The following is a 23,063-nucleotide window of genomic DNA, read 5'->3' on the forward strand; positions in this document are numbered from 1 at the left end:
AACTTTATATCATCTTACTAATCAAACTATTTAAAATTACGTAAAAGCGTGACATTTTATTTAGTTTCTTGACGATGTATTTGTAAAATGCATTACAAATAATTCGTATCCTCTTTAAAAAATGATAACTAGTTACGAACTAAAATTTTGATCTCTTTTTTTCTTCTTCAATCGTATAATAATAAGAAGTATTGATTTGTTTTCCTGTTTTATTTATGTAAACTTTAGAGTTGTATAATCAAATTAATGAAATGCTTTGAAAAATGCCGATTTATATTTGTGCGATCGATTTCAACAGACTGCCACCGAGTTTGCACACGAAAAATTACCCCCCCCCCCCTTTCCAAGAAAGTACACATTTACTTATGTAATTTAGTTATATTCGTATTTTGTATGTATTTGAAGTTCTTAATCTACTTGTAAACTGGCAATGTTTCCTGTACAAATGACATAATACACGGCCAGGAAACCACTGCAACAAACCACTGACTACGTTAAATTACCACCACCTCCCCCCTCCAAGAAAGTACACATTTACTTATGTAATTTAATTATATTCGTATTTTGTATGTATTTGAAGTTCTAAATCAACTGGCAATGTTTCCTGTACAAGTGACATAATACACGGTCAGAAAACACCGCACAAACCACTGACCATGTTAAAATATCCGCGAAGCGGTTTATGGCAATTTAAGTTTTCAAGTTGACATCAGAGTAAGATTGATAATACTAATATAATTAATATTGTTCTTTTGTTTCATATTGTATAAGAATTATCTGATCAATTTTTTTTTTATCAAAATGGACAATTCCATCATAGATATGAATAAGTTATAAATAAACAACAATCTTATTTTTATCAAAGGAACTTAAGACACTGATAGAGAATTAAAAAGAAACGTTTACCGTTCTCTTTAGCCAGTTATACAATAAACGACTACAGAATCTAAGAACTGTTGAAGTTGATGTTCTAACAGAATCCAATGGATGATATATAAGTAATGCTGCAAGCATTTAAATTTAGTCCACACATAATTTAAAGCTTGTTGTATTAAAAATAAGAAATTTGTATTCAAATGTTATTCCTTTCTAAAGGTGAAGACCATCTGCCTATGTATAATGTGTCCAGTATATAAATATGCGTTTTAAACAGTCTTTAATGATTGTAAAATTAGCAAGCTCAAACATGATTTATCCATTTGAAGAGGTCAGTATATTTATGTGCGCTTATTAATAACCAAAGATATATATGCACGGGTAACTAACGTGATGTTATAACAACCAGTCTACGCTAAATTCAAGCATTTTCGCTCTCTGAAATTAGCAACATGCAGCCAAATTTCGTTCGTTTTCTTGGCCATAGACCATCTGTGTAGTTAGTATTCTATCAATATCTACATTTGTGTTTAATATTTATTTGTTTTGTGGAAAAAAACACAGCTCAGACATCATTTAAACATTTTTAAAGTTTTTTTTAATGTTTGTTTTATTTGAAACCAGAGAAAAATGGTTAAAGGTTCATCTTGCACAAAAATCAATCTACGTTGAATGAACACATGGCAAGGACAGTCTATTTATTAATGACCTCGAAACTTGTGTGTCCCTAATAAGTTAAGATAATAGAGAACCAAATTCACATGTTTTTTAACTTAGATTCAATTTTGTTATAAAAAATTTTAAACGTAAGACTGTTTATACAATGTTAGACATAGAAACAAATATTTTTGATTAATTATTGTTTCAATTATACTTTTGCTGGCAACTTGCTAAAACAACTAAGTTCATAGCTAAGTGGGCTCCAATATTCGTACTTTATTCAGACACAACATTTCAACTGATAATCACAGGAGAGAGATTTTCTAGTTTTATATAGAGTTCAGGGAATCAGTAAATCAGCAACGTATGTCAATAAACACATGTATATACATGCATGCGTGTATCTATATATGTGCATAAATACTTATCAGTCCCCTTTTTAAAGTCATGTAGAATATTAAAACGTGGGTGCATTGCTAAATAGTGTGTGTGTGTGTGTGTGTGTGTGTGTCATTGAGATGGCGGCATTTCTTTGATGCCGGCAAAGCGACCAAGTGAATTCTAATGCGGTCGTACTGCAGGAGTACGTTGGGGGTATGTCTTTGATGCCGGCGATGCGACGAGCGTTTGAATTTAGCGAACTGCTGACAGAAACGAGCTATCTATTTGCTAAAAAAGCCGCTATTATTTCTATTTATAATAAAAATATAACGGAAAACATTAAAATACATCATTTTAAAGATAAATCATTAAACAAAACAAAATTAAAAAAGAAAAGAAAAACTTTCGGCACGTTCTGGAGTTTTTTAAGCGTCTCTATCGAATAGTAACATTAACAAGTTTCAAAAAAAAATTAAATAAAAAATTAAGGTTTTTCATTTCCTTCCGGTGACGACCGAAAGTAACGGCAGATGTTCGGATATGCAAAGGGCACTAGGGCTAACAACTTTCTATCACTACTGAAAATTTTAAAGTCCTATCTTAAATACTTTTCAAGAAAAACTGTGAACAAACAAAAACGTAAATCTTTAATATCTCGGTACCGGAAGTGACGACCAAAAAAAAATTTCGCGTAATTTTCTTACAAATTTTGTCATGAATAAGATCTGAAAGTTTCATGAAAATCGGCTGAAGCATTTTTGAGAAAATTTGACAAAAAAACCCAATAATAATAATAGTGAAAAAGAAACAAAGCAATAACAATAAGGTCTTCCGTTGGGAACTGAAGACCTTAATTATTATATAAAAAAAGGCGATACATTTTCTCTTTTTCTTACTCCAAACAGTTACATATATTTGATAAGAGATATTCATTAAAATCCATGATTTCAGCATTATTATATAAATAAATTAAAAGCAATTTGATCGTTAACAAAGCATGTTATGACAATGATGGTAAATTAAAAAGAAAAATTTACCGTTTTCTTTTGCCAGCGATACCACCAACAACTGCAGATGCTCAGGGCTGTGTAAGTTAGTGTAACAGAAACCAATGTTATATAACTAACGTTGAAGGCATGTAAATTTAGAACGGACATGATTTTAACCTTTTTTTTGTATTTTATAATAAACTACATGTATTTCACTTTATATTGTTTTTAAGGCTAAAGCACATCTGTGAAAATATTATGTATTCATCATGTTATATAACTAACGTTAAAAAGATTTAAAAATTAAAACAGACATAATTTAAACCTATTAGTCTTTCAAAATAAGCCACATGTACTCAAATTAAATTTAGTTTGGTTCAAGGCTAAAGCCCATCTGTGAAGATATAATGTATTTAGTATCTAAATATACGTTTAAACCATTCTTCAAATTGCGTAATATATCAAAGTTCAGACACGACTAATCCATTTGATAAGGTTTGTTTTTACATGCAAGCTTGTTACCAAACAAGGGATGGTTGTGCACAGGCTATCTTCCGTAATTTAAAATAATCAATATGCGCTGATTGAAGACAATCCAAGCTAAACAATGAAATTTAGAACCGACATGACTCAAACATTGTTTTGTGTAGACAAAAAGCAACACGCATCCAAAGGATAACTTGTATAATACAGTAATAGAATTGACCTATAGACATTAACATTACATGCTTTGATCACTAGTCCAAGTTTATCAAACTAACAACATATCCAGCGCTCTATTCGGATTAAGTTGCAGGACTGTACAATCACGTAGGTAAGCGTAAAGAAACTGTCATACCTAAAATACTAGGAATAGGTAATCTTAAGGTCAAGATCTAGTAAACGATTCCAAAGTATATTTTGGTGCTATAACCATTATGACGTCATAATTGATTTGAAGAATCTTTTTCCCGTACTTTGCGGCCTAAAAGTAATTACAACGAAAAGTTAACAATTTCTTGACATTCTATATTAAATCATGGGAAAAGTAATCCCGATTCCAATATTCAATTTGACATCATTTAAAAAAAATGTCAAGAGCTTATTTAGTTCTGTTTTGGAGAGACTGTAGACATTCTACATTTATTTATTTATTCGTCAAAAATGAATAAAGCTCCAAAATTTGTTCCTCATTGTGTTTACCAAACATTTTAGCCTCGGTACACCCTATCAAACAAAGCTATTGTTATGAAGCACCAATTAAATAATTTTTATCTTTAATCTTATAAACCCGAAGTCACCTTTCATTTACTAGATCTTGACCGTAAACGATAGAAGATGTAGACAACGAACGGCGATATCAGAAGAGAGAAAAGAGACTCTGACGGACATCTAGAGCGTTAGTGACCCCAAAATATGATTCTGTTTTGGATTAAATGATCTTTAAAATAGTGAGACGAAAAGGTTAGCAAACAGATGTTGCAGTCTTGACAATGAAAGCGGATGTTTTTCGTCGGTCATGTTTTTGATATCAATATCTACTGATGAATATTTAATTATTATGTATCAATCATTAAAAATTCAATGTTTTTTAAAACAAGTTTAAAATCTCAAACAAGGTTCGAAGTCATAGAAAACACAACCAAACGCTCAACTAACTACCCTACACTATTATTCCAACAATGTTACAAATGGAAAATAATTAAAAAGTTATTTTATTAGCTTAATATTTGATCACTAGCGCGCATCATGGAATATGCCAACAGAGCAATTGCTATTCATAACGCCATGTTCACTAAATAATGTTGTTTATTTCTTAAGTGTTTAAGGTATTTATCCATACGTCACAAAACAACGTCTGACGTAATTAACGCGTTATTACGTCTTATCCGTGCCCGATCTAATTGAGAACTAACGTTAAAAGTTGTATTTCAAAACAAAGAAATCAAGCTGACATAGAAATTGATTCAAAACAAATATATCAAAAATCCTGACAACTGCAACCAATTAGGCCTACCTGGGTATTATTCAGCGAAATAACATGACTGGGTTGTGTCAATTGCGTACTTGTTTTGAAAATATACCGCTTCTTTTGTCATGCATACACATCAATCCATTATAAGGTAAAAATTTTATCCATTTTTTGAACATTAATTCCTAAAAGTCCATAAACATCCAAAATGAAATCGTGACTGAGATCTTTATTCAAGTGCAGAAGAGAGATAAAAACACAAGGGGAAATAATTTGACCCATAAATTTAATATAATCATTATAGTTATATGTCTTGTAAACTTTTATTCATGGTGTCCTGGTTTACAGTTTTTATAACATTTTAGTTGCAGTTCACATGATATAAACAAATGCATGCCATACAAGACCGTCTTTTTAAGATGGTGATGAAGGAGTTATTTCTGCTGCTGTATCCTATTTACAACCAAACAATTGTAAAGTATCAGTATTAGATAAGTCAGCACTCCAAGTACATAAAGTCATTCTAAGAGTTTCCCTCAATGTGTCAAACTCGGGTTTTTACCAACTCGAGGAACCTTCAAAATCAAAACTCAGTAAACAGGTAAGTAATTGTTTTTTTTTAAAGTGGTTACTTTTACCGATTCCAGAATTTTAATACCTTTAGGCAAAATACCCAAAAATAACTTGTAGACTAATTGTCCACGGAACAATTAGACTAATTGTTCACGGAACAATTAGAGGCCTTTCTACCTTTAATAATGATTTTTAAAGAAATCCCAAAATGTTGATAATTATTGAGTAAATCAGAGAAAAATCAATATCCGAAACAAACAACAACAACAAAAAAACTATTTCCGCAATGCGGTATTGATCCGAGTACCCTAAAATTTGTTGGCGAAAGTGTTGCATTCAATTATATAACTTTATCACGATTCAAAAGATGTTATTGACAAATGCCCAAACATAAATCTTTAATCGATTCACATATGGTTTTCAATCACCGAGATAAATTTCAACTAGAATACACGATACTTATATTTTTAAACCAAAACATGTTTGAATGACGTAAGTTCTCCGTCTGGATAACTGCAGCTTTTGTTATATAACATCCAACATCCACTCTTGCAGTGCTACATTACGTTCACAGTGTCATCTTCTCTTCTTAACTAGTGGTCGTTGGCTACATATTTCACAAACATAAGGTAATATTGCATTTAAAATATTTCTCATTGACTTAACAGGCTTATATTATAATGCGTTTGATTCTCTTCTTACTATATTTGTATATAATTTGAATACGACTCATATTCTGACTGCTTAAGAGTATAACAGCCAAAGATGTACATATGACAATTTGGGTTAAAACAAAGCTTCCGTTGGATCGCAGTTGCATCAAATTGTTTCTAAAGTTCACATCACATTTTCCCGATATAAACGTAACGTCTTCTGTCATATAGTGGTTTTTTTATATTTTTTTTTCTTTAAAAAACAAACATCTCTGCAATAATATAAAGTTTCACCTTCTCACAATGTTTTTATTCACGGAAATTTTCAGTTCTCTTGAAAATTTCCATGCGGCATTAGCAATTACGTTTTAACTGCTATCTTTGCTCGAACCTATGGACTATAATTGTTAAATTTCCTCATCTTCTTTGCAATATAGCATAAATGACAATTTGTTTTAGCTGACAAATGCCATTGGAAATTATTTTCCTCAATTTAATCTAATTGATAATGCATATGTATATATAATGTATATATTTATGTAAAACTTTATAAAATATGAATGATTTAGTCAAACAAAGAGAGATAACTTTTAATATAGGGTTTAAATAGCTTGGTTAATGATATTTACTAACGGAAAACGATTTTTTTAACCTCCCACCGATATAATAATCCCTTGGGGGGGGGGTGTTATATACTGTTATTTAGCATATTCATACCAAAGGGTTTGTTGTTTCATGAGAGAGGGGGCATATGTCTGCAAACATTTTGCTTTTTAATGTTTAAAAAATAATTAACTAATGTCAATAAAAATGAATATTTACTTTAATATATGACGTATACACATGTGAATATTACGTTTTATGCACATATGAACCGCAAAATAATATTTTCGTAACTCAAAGAGACCGATTTCGATGAAGAATTTTATAGACTCCCAATAAGCAAACCTTCCGTATAAAATAATAATTTGACTACATTTATTATTTTTGATATTAATCAATTAGATATTGTATAAACTTTTTTATTAAATAGCTTTCTTTTTTAAGATATGACAGAAATTCCGAAATGTAGGCGGGAAACGGGCGTTAGCGTTAGCAGTTCTTTGCAAAGGCAAATGTTCTAGCAACTTGTAGCTCAAGTTTTAACAACTTTTAAAAATGTTAATAAAAAGTGTTGACTTTGGTTCTGGGGTAGAAAACGCTAAATGCAAAAAGCTTTGTTTAAAACTTCACTAAGTGTATGTTTCTTTTATCACTGAACCTTTTTAGTCACAGCAAAGTTATTTTATACTCCATGCGACTTTGGCCGCGAATTAAGGGCTCGTTTTATTTTTCTTTCTTTTTTTTTATTTTGATGTATCCTATCGGTCCTTAATTTAACATTCAACACGACCTTTACACCCATCTTCTTGCTTTGATTCAATTTTTTGTTATTCATTCATTAATACACCTGCATATGTTTAAAATATTCCCAGTTATCTCATGCTTGCATCCTTTTCTAAATAAATGACTATATTGTAAGTGTTATATATATATATATATATATATATATATATATATATATATATAATCTTAACAATATGCAAAGGTAATTGTATGAGTTTAGCAAGTATTTTGAAATGTTTGTATATGACTTCTACATAGATATTAATATCTATCACTACAAAGCATTTTATTTATTTATGTATTTTTTTAATAGCGAGCGCAGCGAGGGGCGCGAAGCGCCGCTCGCGTAGCGAGCTCCATAGACAACGTGTACGAACGGAGGAAATTCGAGTTGAAATCTGCACATTGTTCAAAGAAATTTTTATGAGGCCACGTGAAAAAGTTCTACTATCCCAATGATCCTTTGCGGTGCATAGCAACATGGTGGAACAGGAAGCGTTTCTAAGGAAAATTCTTACCTGCAAATCGCATACATCATTTTCATTTAACAATAAAAAATCCTTTTAAAAACATTAAAGTAAACAACACATATGCTTACGTAAAAAAATCTGTACCTATCTGAACTTTTGCTGACACATGACGTCATTTCCTTCCCCGAATTTGTCCGACAATTTACGAAAACTGTCGAGCGCAAAAGTTAAGTATGACGTCACAATGATCTCGGGCTATATAATTTCCAGCAATAAATTTAGAGGTGGATCAAGCATCTGTACTGGATGTAACGTGTAGAAAGTACTCAATATCAGTGTTAACGGTGACTCTTTGGCTGATTAGTTTTGATATTTTTTTTGCTCAGTAAATACACATGCAAGTTCCATGCTAAATTTACTGTCACATTGATCCAAACATATATGCATACGTTAGGTAGGTGACAAAAAATTATTAAAAAAACAAAGTCCAATCATTATTAGATCTACGTGCAGCGACGTCATTTTGTAATGAATAAATAAAAGAAAAAAATTAAACTGTTTAAATATCTACATGTTTTTGTTATAGTTACATATGTGGTCAAACCTTTAAATAAAATTGGATAACACACACTAAAAAAAGGGTGAGGGCGCATGTCTACAACGCTTATATAGCGTACAAAAATTAAAAAGATTAAAAACAAAATTGATGTTAGAGAGGAAAATAATTAAAACACAGATAACAACAAGGAACAAAATGAGAGATAACACGACACACAATTTATTGTTTACTGATTTTAATGATCATTATTAATGCTCGGTGCATGGCAGTTTGTTTAAGTGTATAAGCCTAGGAAGGGACCATTGGAAAAAAAGTTTAATAACTTTGCGGTAAAAGTTTTCAAACAAAGCCCAAGTTTTTTGGTTAGGGCGAGTCCATGGGTTGCATTTAACAATGATGACAGATGTGTGGTTCATTCTGCGCTTGCCCCAACGGTCACACCATAAAACATATTATTTTATCATCAAAGTTTAAAGGAACTTTAAATTTCACTTTTTTGTCTCCGATTTTGACGAAATTCTTGAACAAAGGCCCCTTTTTTTACAAAACTTTTTAAAAATCGCGGCTTATTTTCAAGGTTTCGTATGGTATTTTTCTGTTGCACTATGGATATATATGAGTGTAAATTATCTCAGTTAGTTTGACAATATCCATTGTCTATTGCATATTAATAAGTAGATGGATTTTTTTCAATGATAGATACATCAATGTTAATTTAGATGACATTTTATTTTTCATTTTTTTTAAATCGGTAGGTTATGTGAAATAGAACTTAACACGTTTACTGTTGTCCGTTTTAGATGAAGCTCTTCCTCTTTCTACTCATTTCGTTGGTCCTTATCAACATTACATATACGGAACTACGTTCGGTACGAACGAAAAACTTACATCAGGCGAAAATAATCTTTTCGCCAAATGTTGACTTGCTAGGTCGTTTTTGTCTGTGTGAAATCAGTGTTGTATTTTTCAAGATATTGAAAATAAGAATATGTATAATTAACATAAAGTAACAATATTATTGTTCCGTATATATTGCAGGCTTTTGTAAAGAAACATGGACTGTTCAAACGCAGACTAGCTACCAGGATTCGGTATGTATGGAGTAATACATCGTAAGTAACTTATTTTATCATAAAAAAACATGTCATTAATTTTAATATTATTTCACTCAAAATACGTGCTTTAATTGATGCATTTCATTCAAATGTTCTGGTATTAAACTATTTTAAATATTAAAAAAAAATGATAATTTGAAGTATGTGACCATTTATATAGCAATTTTGGCAAACGTGGGGTGGACGGACAAGCATCAGTTAGGAGAGAAGAAGAAGGACACAGAAGTGTGTAGCATTGATGTAAAGTATATATTTATTTTCATCATTTCTTTGAAGGCACCCTATCCATATTAGGACCGAGTTTTTTAACCTTGAATATCCATCATATGAAACACATTTTTGAGTAAAAGAAGAATTTACTGAAATAAATTATTTATTAACTAAGCAGTAATAAGTACGTAATTAGTAAAATTGTGTTGAGGTATATGGGAGAAGCACAATTTTAAAGATAAACACTAAGAATATGAATTAATGCTTTGATGGAAGTATGTATTTAATCATTATGAAAACAATAATCATTGAAAATATTTATGTAGAATTAATTACAACAGATTAAGAGCAACATAGACAACTCTTCAAGAACAGGAAAAGGTCATTTATTAGAACGCATTCCGCTATTATATACAGATACTTAAACATGAAAATTATGTCAAATTATACTGAGTATTAAGCCCATAAATGCAAGCTATATATCCAGATTCATTAAAGTTTGGGCTATTATGGATTAGATACCTTAAATCTAGATAACTTTTCAATTTTGAGCTCACCTGAATAGAAGCTTTAAGTACTATTCTGACCATTTGTTTTCCGTCCATCCGACTGTCTGTTACCTTTTTGTTTTTAAATTGAATGACTTCTATAGAACAACTGGGTCAAATTTTCTGAAAGTAACTACAAAAAATTTTTTTGCAGGGAATTCAAAATTGATTAATTGTTAATGGATTAACTTATTTCAACAAAGACATGTATAGCTCATTTGTTATTCTGAGTTAAATATTTAATGATTGTTCAGTGCTACCTCGATATCAAAATAGACGAATAAATACACAAATATATTTCATTATCAATAAAAACAAAATGTACGCATTGAATGATAGTAACTTTTGTATCATTTTTATCTAAATGATTTTAAAAGATTAATATCAAATTCAACTGACTCATTCAAGTAAGTCATGACAGAACCAACGTCCTTGAACACTGTTTAATACATTCGATGTGTTTGCCTTTATAAATTGAATAAGTAGCTAATATTTGTTTTTGAAATCTCTTCCATCTTTTTATCGAAATAAACAGTTGTTTATTTTTGGAGGTTTTTCTTGTCAACTATTACCTGATACAAGTTGTCAACACGACATCATCAATTCCTTACAAAAAATTATATTACTAGTATGTGTTAATGTGTCATTTAAATTGTTTTTCACGTTGTATTTCAGAAAGTAGTGACATTATCGAAACCATTATTTAGACACTGATCAATTTTTGGAGTCAATGTTTTTCCTGTAAAGGCGTTACTGCAAATAAACAAATGAGTGCAAACCGCTGTGATTTCTTGTATTCATTCTGATTATTCATGTCTTTTTTTTTAAACTTCGAAAAAAAGGATGCATTATATTTTGCAACCTCGACATGTATAAGTCGGGGAAGGTGTACAATTAAATAAAAAGAGAGTTATATACGGTAGAAACCATTTTCTGATATAGATAGTGAATATTATGAGGAATCATACGGTTTATTTTGATTTAATTTCATTTAAAAATTTACCCCGATTTTTCAAACAAATAAAAACGTAGTTCATGTTATAAGTCAATTAATTTTACATAGAAGTAAATCAAGGGGTGAGTATTCAGTGCAGATTAACATCATACAGAATTAACCATCCAGAACATTGTCTTGTGTATTATTAAAGGGCATGCTCACAATTTTGATCAAATATTATTTTCCCGGGTATTTTTCTATACATTACTACTGGTATGTAAAAATTAGAACCCTCCCCCCCCGTACCTCAAGGGATCATGATTTGAATAAAAACTGAATCTACACTACTTGAGGATGCTTCCATACAAATAATTTTTCTGGCCAATTGGATTTTGGGAAGATGATTTTTTAAAGATACCAACAAATTTTTATAATTCTCTCCCTTTGAAAGAGGGTGTGGCCCTAAATTTTCACAAACTTGAATGCCCTTTATCTAAGGATAATTTTTGGCCCCATGCCAAGTCTGGTTGAAATCGGCCCAGTGGTTCTTGATAAAAAGCCGAAAATGTAAAAATTTTACAAACAGACAGACAGACGGACACCAGATAAAAAGTGATCAGAAAAGATCACCCTCAGTTTTCAGCTCAGGTGAGTTAAAAAGCTTTAAAAGCTATAATATGTTACTCAATTCACCTGTTCTAGCTTTTGAATATTCGACCTTGACATTTAATCACCATCCATCTGGTATTAATACTTAAATCATTTTACATGCACACTGCACAACTAATGACATAGGCCAATTGCAATAGGTCACCTGAGTGACTCAGTTGATCAATTAAAAATCTTCAAATTTTGAACACCAAAATGTCTGTTTAATCACTGATACTGTGACAGGTATCACACCATCCAATTCACATGCAATGAAGCTTACCAGTTAAAACTTAAGAAAGAAGAGGAAAAGAAAGAGAGAGAGAGAAAAAAGAAATTAAATGCAGAAAAAAAATCCAAAAATCAGTTGAAAAAATAAAAAGATTTGCAATTTGTACATTTGTATTCATATTTTTTACCAAATAAAATTTGTTATAGCTAAAAATGCAGCAGTATAGGTTCAAAATTTTGATTTATCAGGCAAAGATTGAGCAGGACATTTTTTTCATGGAGCAAACATTTTTTCTGTATATTTAATATAATCAGAAAAACTGATTTCAAGAGTTCCTCCCCTCCCTGCTTTTTTGATAACATAGGAAAAAGCATAGGGAAATCTAAGTCAAGGGTGAGTAAAGGACCCCCCCCCCCCCCCCCCCGGATTTAGATTTCAAGATTATTGAACATTTTGTTTTGTTTTGTTTGTGTGTCTATTTTTGTTTGTCTCAGGATCATTTCATTTCATATAAGTGTCTCCCCTTTCCAAACTACTACACTGTCACAGGGATGTTTACACACTTACCTTTACACAGCTGTAACAGTCTGGAATGCTCTATATGCATCAAAACCTGTTCTACCTATACGAATTATCCTCTCCGTATGTTCATGTTCCAATTGACACTGATTTTTTACTGACGGTTTGCTAGCTTGTCAATGGCGGATGCCAATGTGCTTGCAACGTCACACGACCAATAACACGCACGCAGCACTGTTAAGGCTTACTATGAAAATATCGGCGGATTTAAACGTGTTCATAAAACGGTGCATCTGTTATTATATAAATAGTGCCTGTTTGGGAGGGTAACAGTTGAAATTGACACCCCGAGAAAACCATTGTCAACCGACGCGAAGCGGAGGTTGACAATGGTTTTAGAGGGGTGTCAATTTCAACTGTTATCCTCCCAAACAGGCACTATTTATTTTGTTATACTGAATGTCTAAATTTTAAAGAAAGTTTTACTGCTTTTATATAAGAATAACGTGAATTCTATAGCGAACCGTACGCGCATAATTTTCGCGCATGTAACATTTTTTAATGTTACCTGTTGCTTAGTGCGTTGCTAACGCTGAGGGTAATAGAAAGAATTGTGAACTGCGTCTTAACCAATCAGATTTCAGTATTTAACATGAAAGTATAAAAATACAATTTTTTTTTTGTAAAGTTATTTTATCATGAAGTAAATGTAATATAAAATGAAACAGTATATAAATAGTGCCTGTTTGGGAGGGTAACAGTTGAAATTGACACCCCGAGAAAACCATTTTTTTCAATGGTTTTCGAGAGGTGTCAATTTTAACTGTTATACTCCCAAACAGGCACTTTTTATTTTGTTATACTGAATGTCTTAATTTTTAAGAAAATGTTACTGCTTTTATATAGGAATAACGTGAATGCTACAGCGAACCGTACGCGCATAATTTTCGCGCATGTAACATTTTTTAATGTTACCCATTGCTAAGTGCGTTGCTAACGCTGAGGGTAATAGAAAGAATTATGAACTGCGTCTTAACCAATCAGATTTCACTATTTAACATGAAAGTATAACAATATAGTAAATGCTACTTTGTATGACAGTAAGTGTGGTCCCCTGAATTGATAGTCACGTGACATGTGTTGATAATTCTCCCGAATGGAGGTCATAAACAAATTTCAATATTACAAGGGCATACCCTTATTTGAATTAAAAATTCAAATGATAATTAAATGCTACTTTTCTCGTAGACTCTGAAAAGTGCTGCTGCTTTGTATAGAGTTCTTCTATTATTAGGATAAATATCAAAGAAGTGTGCTCCCGTTGGAATTTAATATGACCTTCGCTTAAGAATTTACGGATTTATTAATTCATTTTTTACATTTCATCAAAGCAGCAGCACTTTTTAATGAATAAAATATTCCCTTTATTTATATTCAAAAGATCGTAATGATCTGTTTAGTGTATGCCCTTGTAAAAAGTAGATATAGATAGGCTTTCCGATGCCAAACACATCGAACTTATACAGATAACACTATAGAAAAAAGATAATACACGCTCTAAAAAATAATCACATGCTGAATCAAAACAAGTATAAAAGATTGAATTTAATGGTCTGATAATTGTTTTAAGATTATCTTCTGTTTATTTATAAAATGCATTTCTCCATGTTAAAAAATTGATTGATCCGCCTCTCTCTACACAAAATATGCGTCAAAATTTACAGTATGACGTCACAACTACAAGTGCACCGCGATCAGTCGGTTGTTTATATTTATCCTTGTTGGACTTATTTGACTACAAAGTTGCACGCATAAGTAATTTTCAATGTAGTTTAATGTTTCTTTACCCATAACAATAGGAAATTACTTTATTTATTAGCATTTTTGACTTGTTTTTTCGTGTGATGTCATAATCAACATTTCCCGTACTTTCTGGTCGGCGTGACCACAAAGAAAACCTTAACAGTGCTGAGCACCGTGAACAATGATAAATGAGGGGGGAGACAGACAGAGACAATTCGAGTTATTAAAATGTTTTTAGACCTCAAACTTTTTACACTCTGCTTTTCACCTAAAGACCGTTAATGATGATTCAGGTGAGACGTTGATTAGCCAATGAAAGGATTAACTTGCTGAAAAGGGAATAAAAGCTGTTCCTACTTCGTATTTCTGATCCTAGGTTGGACTTGTCCGATCCTTGGTTAATTGTGTCCGATCCATGGTGAAAAAAAACTGTTTACAGTTTAAATCAATGTTATTTATTATTTTTATCAAGTTTCAACAATTTTTTTTTTCAAAAATATCATTTTATAAACCCCAGTGATGTAACATTTACATTTCATCCTTATTTCGACATTAGCGGTATCGAGAACGTATTCAAAAGCCAAATGGTGTCCAATGCTTGGTGAAATCACCCGAGTACTTTATTAGATAAAAAAAATTAAGACCAAATCAATAATCAATCTCAGTACTTCCGTGATAATTACTTTATAACATTAAAAAATTAAACCTGCTAAATTGTAAATTTTATCATTTGAAAGTAATTAAATAAGCAACAATTAAGGGCTTCATTTTGAACATTAATTATTTTTTGATATACCACTCCACTGAATGGCGGTCTGTACACAAATGTAAGCTTATGATCATAAACGCCTGGTTTTACATAGTCTAATATTTATTTTCTGTTTTATCTGATAATGATAGAGTAGCTAATTCCAAATAAATCGTTTTCCCAGTCTTAGTGGTGTGAGACCCCCCCCCCCTTTTTCTTTTTGATCACGAGGCTCGTGTACCATATGTATACACACCCAAGATACACAAATGAAAAGAACAGTAGTTTTGTTAGCTCTGTTTACCTGTTTCATTTTTTCGGATTATCAATGTTTGAAGAGATAATAATTTAATTCTGGTTGTAACGGGCTTTCTGATTGGCTTAAAAATTATTTTATTTCGTATAAAGAATGTTGCCTACGTCATAGTAAGACTAACGTCAAAAATGTATCCATACGCCTGACGATACGTTTGAATTTTGTACAATTTTACGTCATTTTAAAGGTCAAATGACCATTTTGCATCTACAATGAAGAGTTAAAAAAAATTAAATTATAAGGCATGAATTCAATATTTATTAGTTTTATACGATATAATATGGTTTGAAACAGTTTACGCTTTTTTATAAACCGCTTCGCGGTTTATAAAGTGTAAACTGCCCCAAACCATTTTATATCGTATAAAACAAATAAATATATAATTCATTCCTTAATTATGTAATTTAAAAAATGAATTATACATAAATCTGCCAATACAAGTGTTTTAAGATATAAAATATTCGATAAAAAGCTGACAAGAAAAGCAAATTTTACAATCCCTTTTAAGGAAATCTGAGTTTTACAAAATATGTACGGACACAAATTTTTAAAACTATAATACTAATCATAAGTACATACCTCAAGACATCGATCATTATATCTGTTTTGACTTTATTTTCTTTAGTTTTGAAAGAAAACTCACTCCGGTTGACCCTGTGGCGTCACTTTTACTGAAGCCTCGTTATCGCCTAATTCTATTTTCTCTCACAAAGCAGGTAAAATTAGCCACTTTGAAGCACCGTAACTCCGATTCCTTTGCATCGATTTCGAAGCGGTTTTTTTCCTTTAATTCGGTGAATAAATTCTATGATATAAGTTTCACATCGGCGAGGCTACAGGTACCCTTTAAAGATTCTAAAATGGACATTGAAAGATCCTGATCATACGCAACACCGTTAAGGCCGACTATGAAAATATCAGCGGATTTAAACGTTCATAAAACGATGCATCTATTATTACAAAATATTTATGTACAGTTATATTATCATGATAAAAATCTGATATTGAATAAACAGTGTAGTAAATGCTACTTTGTATGACACTAAGTGTGGTCCCCTGAATTTGACAGTCACGTGATATGTTGAAGATTCTCCTTGATGAAGGTCATAAATAAATATCTATATAACAAGGGCATATCCTTATTTGAATTGAAATTTAAAAAATGATTATATTCTACTTTTCTGGTAGATTTTGGAAAGTGCTGCTGCGTTGCATAGAGGTCATCTTTTATTAGAATAAATCGAAGAAATGAGGTTCTATTAGAATTTATAGGACCTACGCTTAATATTTTACGTATTTATTAATTCATTCTATAAATTTAATCACAGCAGCAGGACTTTTTAACAAATTAAACATTTTCTTAATTTATATTGAAAAGATTTTATTGATCTGTTAAGTGTATGCCCTCATAAAAAGTGGATTTAGATAGGCTTCCCGTTGTCAAACACATCGAATGTGTACATTTAATACACTAGAATAGAAATAATACACTCTCTAAAAATAATCACATGTCGAATCAAAACAAGCATAATAAATAGGATTTAATGGTAGAATAATTGTTTTAAGATCATGCTCTGTTAATTCATAAAATGCATTTTCCCATGTTAAAAAATTGATTGATCCGCCTTTCTCTACACAAAATATGCGTCAAAATTTACAGTATGACATCACATCGATAAGTGCACCGCGATCAGTCAGTCATTTATATTTATCGTTGTTGGACTTATTTGACGAAAAAGTTGCAAAGTAAGTAACTTTTATTGTAGTTGAATGTTTTTGTAACCATAATAATTGGATATTACTTTGTTTATTAGCATTTTTGACGACTTGTTATTTTATATGATGTCATAGTTAACATTTCCCGTACTATCTGGTCGGCGAGACCACCAAGTAAACCTTAACAGTGTTGCGTATAAGTATATTGAAGAACATAAAAAGATGATTAAATGGTAGTTTGGAAGGATATTTCTAATCTGAAAGAAATAAGATTAACATCTGAAATGCCCACAGGAAGAGTATCTGTCTGGGATACAGTATCTGTCTGTCTGTCTCGGAGGGGATGGGAGATCGTTTTAACTAAAACAGGTATACTAGCCACCTTGTTTTAGGTTATCTACGAAAATGTATGCACAGTAGATTTATATTGAAAGTTTACACATATGGAAAATAATTTTTCTATCAAAGTGTATAACCTTTTCAATATCAGGCCAGGTCATGCACTCTACTGTGATTTTTCATTTTTTCGCTAAAATTATAGGTTTCATAATCCTTTCTGAAAGATATCAGGGAGAGAGGTGGTCTTCATTATAATATAAATATCTACTCCAGACTGATACTTAATTAAATGCATATGTAAGACTCCTTGGGAAGTTTGTGCTAATGTTTGAATGTTTGGGCTAAGGTACTCATATTTCCGTTCAGGCCTAATGACCTCTTGATTTTAGCTAGAAGCATTTAATGCATTCAATGTTGAAGTTTTAGGTTAAGCATACCATCGACAAAGTACGATTACGATTCATGAATTGCATTTCAAGAACACAATTATTAATTGATTAAATAACACATAACTAAATATATTTTAGTAAAATTTCCACACAGATGCATCGATAATGTTAAACTAGTTTTTGAATACATAGACTTATTTTATAACTGGTTTCACTTTTATTAATTAGGCACCACTAATTTATCCAGTCAAAGCTCCTCGAGCTTCACGGAGTACTTAGATACAGTATTTTTCATGGCCTTACATTTTCCACAATGAATCCGTTCTTAAGAGTTCTTCAAATGTTAATTAGAATGACAATAAGTTGTACCATTTAATTATTAACTTTTTGTATTGACAGCGATTTCGGATCAAAGATATGCTGTGATGTTTCTATTCAGCGCTATAAGATTTATTTGCTATAATATGATAAATTGATATTGAGGATTGAATTATATAGTACTGTATGCTTTACTATGTTACATGAACAAAACCGCCTCTAAATACAGAAGACTTCCAAACTTTTCGAAGTGAAACGATATAAAGTCAAAGTTTACTACAGGTCTGCAATAAGAACATTTGTTTTTAAATAAAACCATTTAAAACCAAGTGAAAATCATGTTGAATGCTATACAATGGTATGTTATTGTAAGATATGACGATTCAGAATTTATCAGATCCTCACTCCTCTCTGACACCCGGTACTACCTCTTACTAATCTAGGTCAGTGTTGCTGCTGTTTTGTATTTTTCCTGGGGATTTTTTTTATTTTTAAACCTGGTTGTCATTTTTCATGATATTGGTTTCACCAAACTCAGAGAAAAGTTTCACTTTATTTGCCACATGTATAGTGATTTATTGTCTGACAAGTAGAGACAAGATCAAAAGTGCTCTTTTAATCAATCATTTTCATCCCAAGTTTATTCCATCCACTGTAAATATGAAAAAAGAAAGCATGTTTTAAGGAATATTTAAATAGGAAAATCAATTTAAATGAAAATGTTTTATTCTAATAAATTTCATTTCTGTATTTCTCAAGACAATCATGGAAAAAGACGAATTCATTAGATTAAATGAAATTATATCGATTTGCTAGTCTTGAAAATTTTAAAACTTAATACCATGACTGCCAGAGGTCTTTGTTATAGATGGGGTTTTTTGTTGAAATTTTAAAATCGTCACTTCCGGTACCGAGTAACGGTCGATTTTCCATTTTTTACGACCTATTTTGTGCAGAGTTGATCTCAGAAACTGTCAGAGATATGAATACGAAATTTTCAGGATAGGTAGACTATAGTTTTAAGTTGTGCACTATTATTTTGTTTGACGCCAGTGTCGCAATTACTTGGAGCTCGCCTGGGCGCAAAAATTTGATAGGAATTTTGAAAAATGTCCCCCTTTTTTTGTCTACAAAATTTCTCAGAGATGGCTCGATAGATTTTCTACCGTTTCCTTTCCCGCGACAAAAAAGCTTGTGACATCGAGATTTCAAAAATGATAAGGACTTAAGCATTCGGGCTTTGAAGGATTATAGACTAATAGTAGTAACTGTCTTTAAGCTGTTTTGTTTTGTCCGCCAAAAGTTCCAGGCGTCACCGTAAGCACTTAAAAAAATTATCTTTTTACGCATTTTATTTTTTTATTTCATTAAATTTAGATATAAGTATAAATTCTTACATGTGTCATGTATGCGATGTGAAATAAACCAAAACATTCAACTCCCGGTTAGATATCTCAAATATCTCAGCGCGCCTTTTTTAAACTAATGTTTTACCCGCGAGATCTCAAAAAGTGCAAGTGATTAAGACACCAGACTTACATTGATGATAGACATTTGATATATATGCGTTTAACCGCTTTTATTTAGTCAATCGTTACTTCAGGTTCTAACTGGCAGGGTTTAAACACATCAAGTTGTTGGAATTTATTTTACGGTTTATGTTTGACAATTTTAATCAAATTGATAAACAATAAACTACAGTTATCAAGTGTTTAAGAAATAATTTTTATTTTCACTGAGCACTTCTGTTTGTCCGTTTTCTGTCCCTTGACAAAAAACCTTAACTCCACGAGATACGCGGCTATGTTAAGGCTGACCGATTAATTTTACAGTGATATGTAGAAAGTCACTTGTCTGTACTTCATTAGATATGACGTCATAGTTAACTTTGACGTCACGATCTGCATTCCTTTCGATCGTTCTTAGGGAACGGTAACGTAAGACCTTATAATTATCGTACAGGATCTTATTTTTTCCCAAAAAATTTTGTGCACGTGATTTTTCGGAAACTATCCAACCGATCTACATACTGGAAGCACTTAAAAATTATTTTACTTTTGCATTTAATTTATTTCAGATAGAATTGAAATATAAGTAATAATCCTCACATATGTCATGTATCGATGTTACATAAAAACAAAAAATATTACTTCCGGTGAGATATTTAAGATATCTCAGAAAGCGTTTTTTAAATAATGTTTTACCCACGAGATCTCAGAAAGTCAAGTTTTCAAACACGAAACTTATATAGATAATAGACATTCGACAGAAAATGTATTTAATCGCTTTAATTTTGTCACCGTCACTTCCGGTCCTCACTGGAAGGGTTCACACAAATCAAGCTGTTTTTTCCAGTACCGATTTATCGCAGTTTTTGTAATTTTTACGACCCATTTTGTGCAGGCTTGATATCGGAAACTATCAGAGATATGAATATGAAAATTTCAGTATAGGTATACCATAGCCTGAAGTTGTGCCTATTGTTTTTGTTTTACGCCAGTAGGGCCATTCTTAAGAGCTCACGATGGCTTAAAAATTAGATACGGATTGGGTACGAACTTTGTTCCCCTTTTGAACACACAATTTCTCAGATGTGGCTCGATAGATATTGAGATCTCAAAAATGATAAGGAATTGAGCATTTAAACTTTGTAGAATTATAGACCTATAATTGTAAATGTCTTTAAACTGTTTTGTTTTGTTCGTCATAAATTCCGGTCGTCACCAAAAGCACTTCAAAAATTAGTTTTTTGCATTCAATCGATTTCATATAAAATTGAAATATAAGCATTAATATTTGCATATATCATGTATCCGATGCTTTATAAAAACAAAAAAAAATGTATATCCGGTGAGATATCTCAAAATTCTCAGAGAGCCTTATTTTAAATAAATGTTATACCCAAGAGATCTCAGAAAGTTAAGTGATCAACACTAGAAACTTATATAGATGATAGACATTTGATAGAAAATGCGTTAAATGGCTTTTGTCAACCGTCACTTCCGGTCCTCACTGCAAGGGTTCAAATAAATCAAGCTGTTTGAAAGTTTAACTGTTTTTTGTTGACAATTTTAGTAAAATTGATAAACAATAAAGTACAGTTGTCCAATATTTCAAGGGGCATGGTCACGAATTCTGTCAAAAAAGGTATTTTTCAATTTTTATGATTACAATGCTTCAGTTAGACATTTATAAAAGGCACCCAAAAATTGAAGGTTGTTTGTTAAGTTTTAAGCGAGTTAAAGAGCTTACAATTCTTTGCTATGTAAATAACGCTATTGTTTACATTTTGAATCTTTCAGCAAAAATTCTAGTTATAGACCTAAAATGAATGCGTTAAACTTAAAAAAATGTCTATTTATGGTTTAAATAAATAAGAATATAGACACAACACCCTGAAAAAGGTTTTTTACTGGTATATTCAACCTATGTTAACAAATCAAAGGCACGAGCCTTGTTAAAATGACAAAGAATTCAAAGCCCTGTATCTTGCTTACAACTCTAAGACTGACTCTCAAACTCAATTTGATCATAATAAATGCATTTCTAAAGCACTGAAAATCACTAAAACAGAAAAATAGAATTTGTGCAAAATTGTGATTATGCCCCTTTAAGAAATACTAACTTTTATTTTCACTGAGCATTTCCGTTTTTCTGTTTCCTGTCAAGAGACAAAAAACAATGACTCCATGAGATCTCAAAAACGGTGACGACTTAAACAAATAAACGTTGTGGGATGATAGCCCTAAGTATGTATTCGTGTTAACATTATTTTATTTGATTCGTCGTCACATCCGGTCGTCACTTGAAGCACTTTAAAAATATGTTTATTCTTATTTATTTATTTTTTACATGGAATGAATACCGGTATATCATTACACGATCATTTTATATGTTAACTATACAACGTTAAATAAGCATCGTATTCTACTTCCGGTGAGTTATATCAAATATCTCAGTTACCTATCCTTTTTACAAATTTGATAACTGCGAGATTTTAGTCTATTTAAATGATTGAGACACGAACTTTTATGAATGATAGACAATCGATTGCAGATGTGTTTAACAGGTTTTATTTTGTTAACCGTCACTTCCGGTACTCAACGGAAAGGTGCAAACGTTTCATGTTTTTAACAAGTTTATTAGATTTTCTAGGGTGTTTTATCTAAAATGAAAAACAGTGATGTTCACAAAAAAAATGTACCAAACCCCTGCTTTTATTTTCATTAATCACTTTCGTTCGTCCGTTTCCAGTCTCGACACAAAATAACCTAGTTTCAGCATGATCTCATACTGGCATAGAGTATCGATATTTCATCGTATCATATAAAACAAAATCGAACGGAAGACCTACTCGTTACTCGTAAAGAGACTAGTTTTTTTATCTGATTGTAATATCATCTTAATAAAAAAACAAAAAACGTTTAAACCGCTTTAATATCATATAACAATAAATTCAAACACCCGCTCATTTGTATTAGGTATGAAAAATAAAAATATAGTATTTTATTTTTTTTTTTTTATTTTTTTATTTCCCCTAGCGAATTTCTATACAAGTATAGGAAAAAAATCTAATCAAAACTATGGAGGCATACTTTTACGTTAAAATTTTGAAAAGCTGTGATTATGTTAAAATAAGTTTAGCACTCCTGAAAAAAAAACCCGGATATTCATTTTATAATACCTATCTGAAATTATGATCTACCAACAATTTATTGATGTGATTG

The 23,063-nt window shown here is 31.3% G+C and overlaps 1 long non-coding RNA gene across 1 annotated transcript in view; it reads left to right on the plus strand.

Annotated features, from left to right (window-relative positions):
- Positions 1–23,063, plus strand: part of LOC136273666 (uncharacterized) — a 78,450-nt gene that overhangs the window by 27,386 nt on the left and 28,001 nt on the right. The window lies entirely within an intron of this gene.

Source organism: Magallana gigas, chromosome 1 (assembly GCF_963853765.1).
Source record: "Magallana gigas chromosome 1, xbMagGiga1.1, whole genome shotgun sequence".
Classification (NCBI taxonomy): domain Eukaryota; kingdom Metazoa; phylum Mollusca; class Bivalvia; order Ostreida; family Ostreidae; genus Magallana; species Magallana gigas.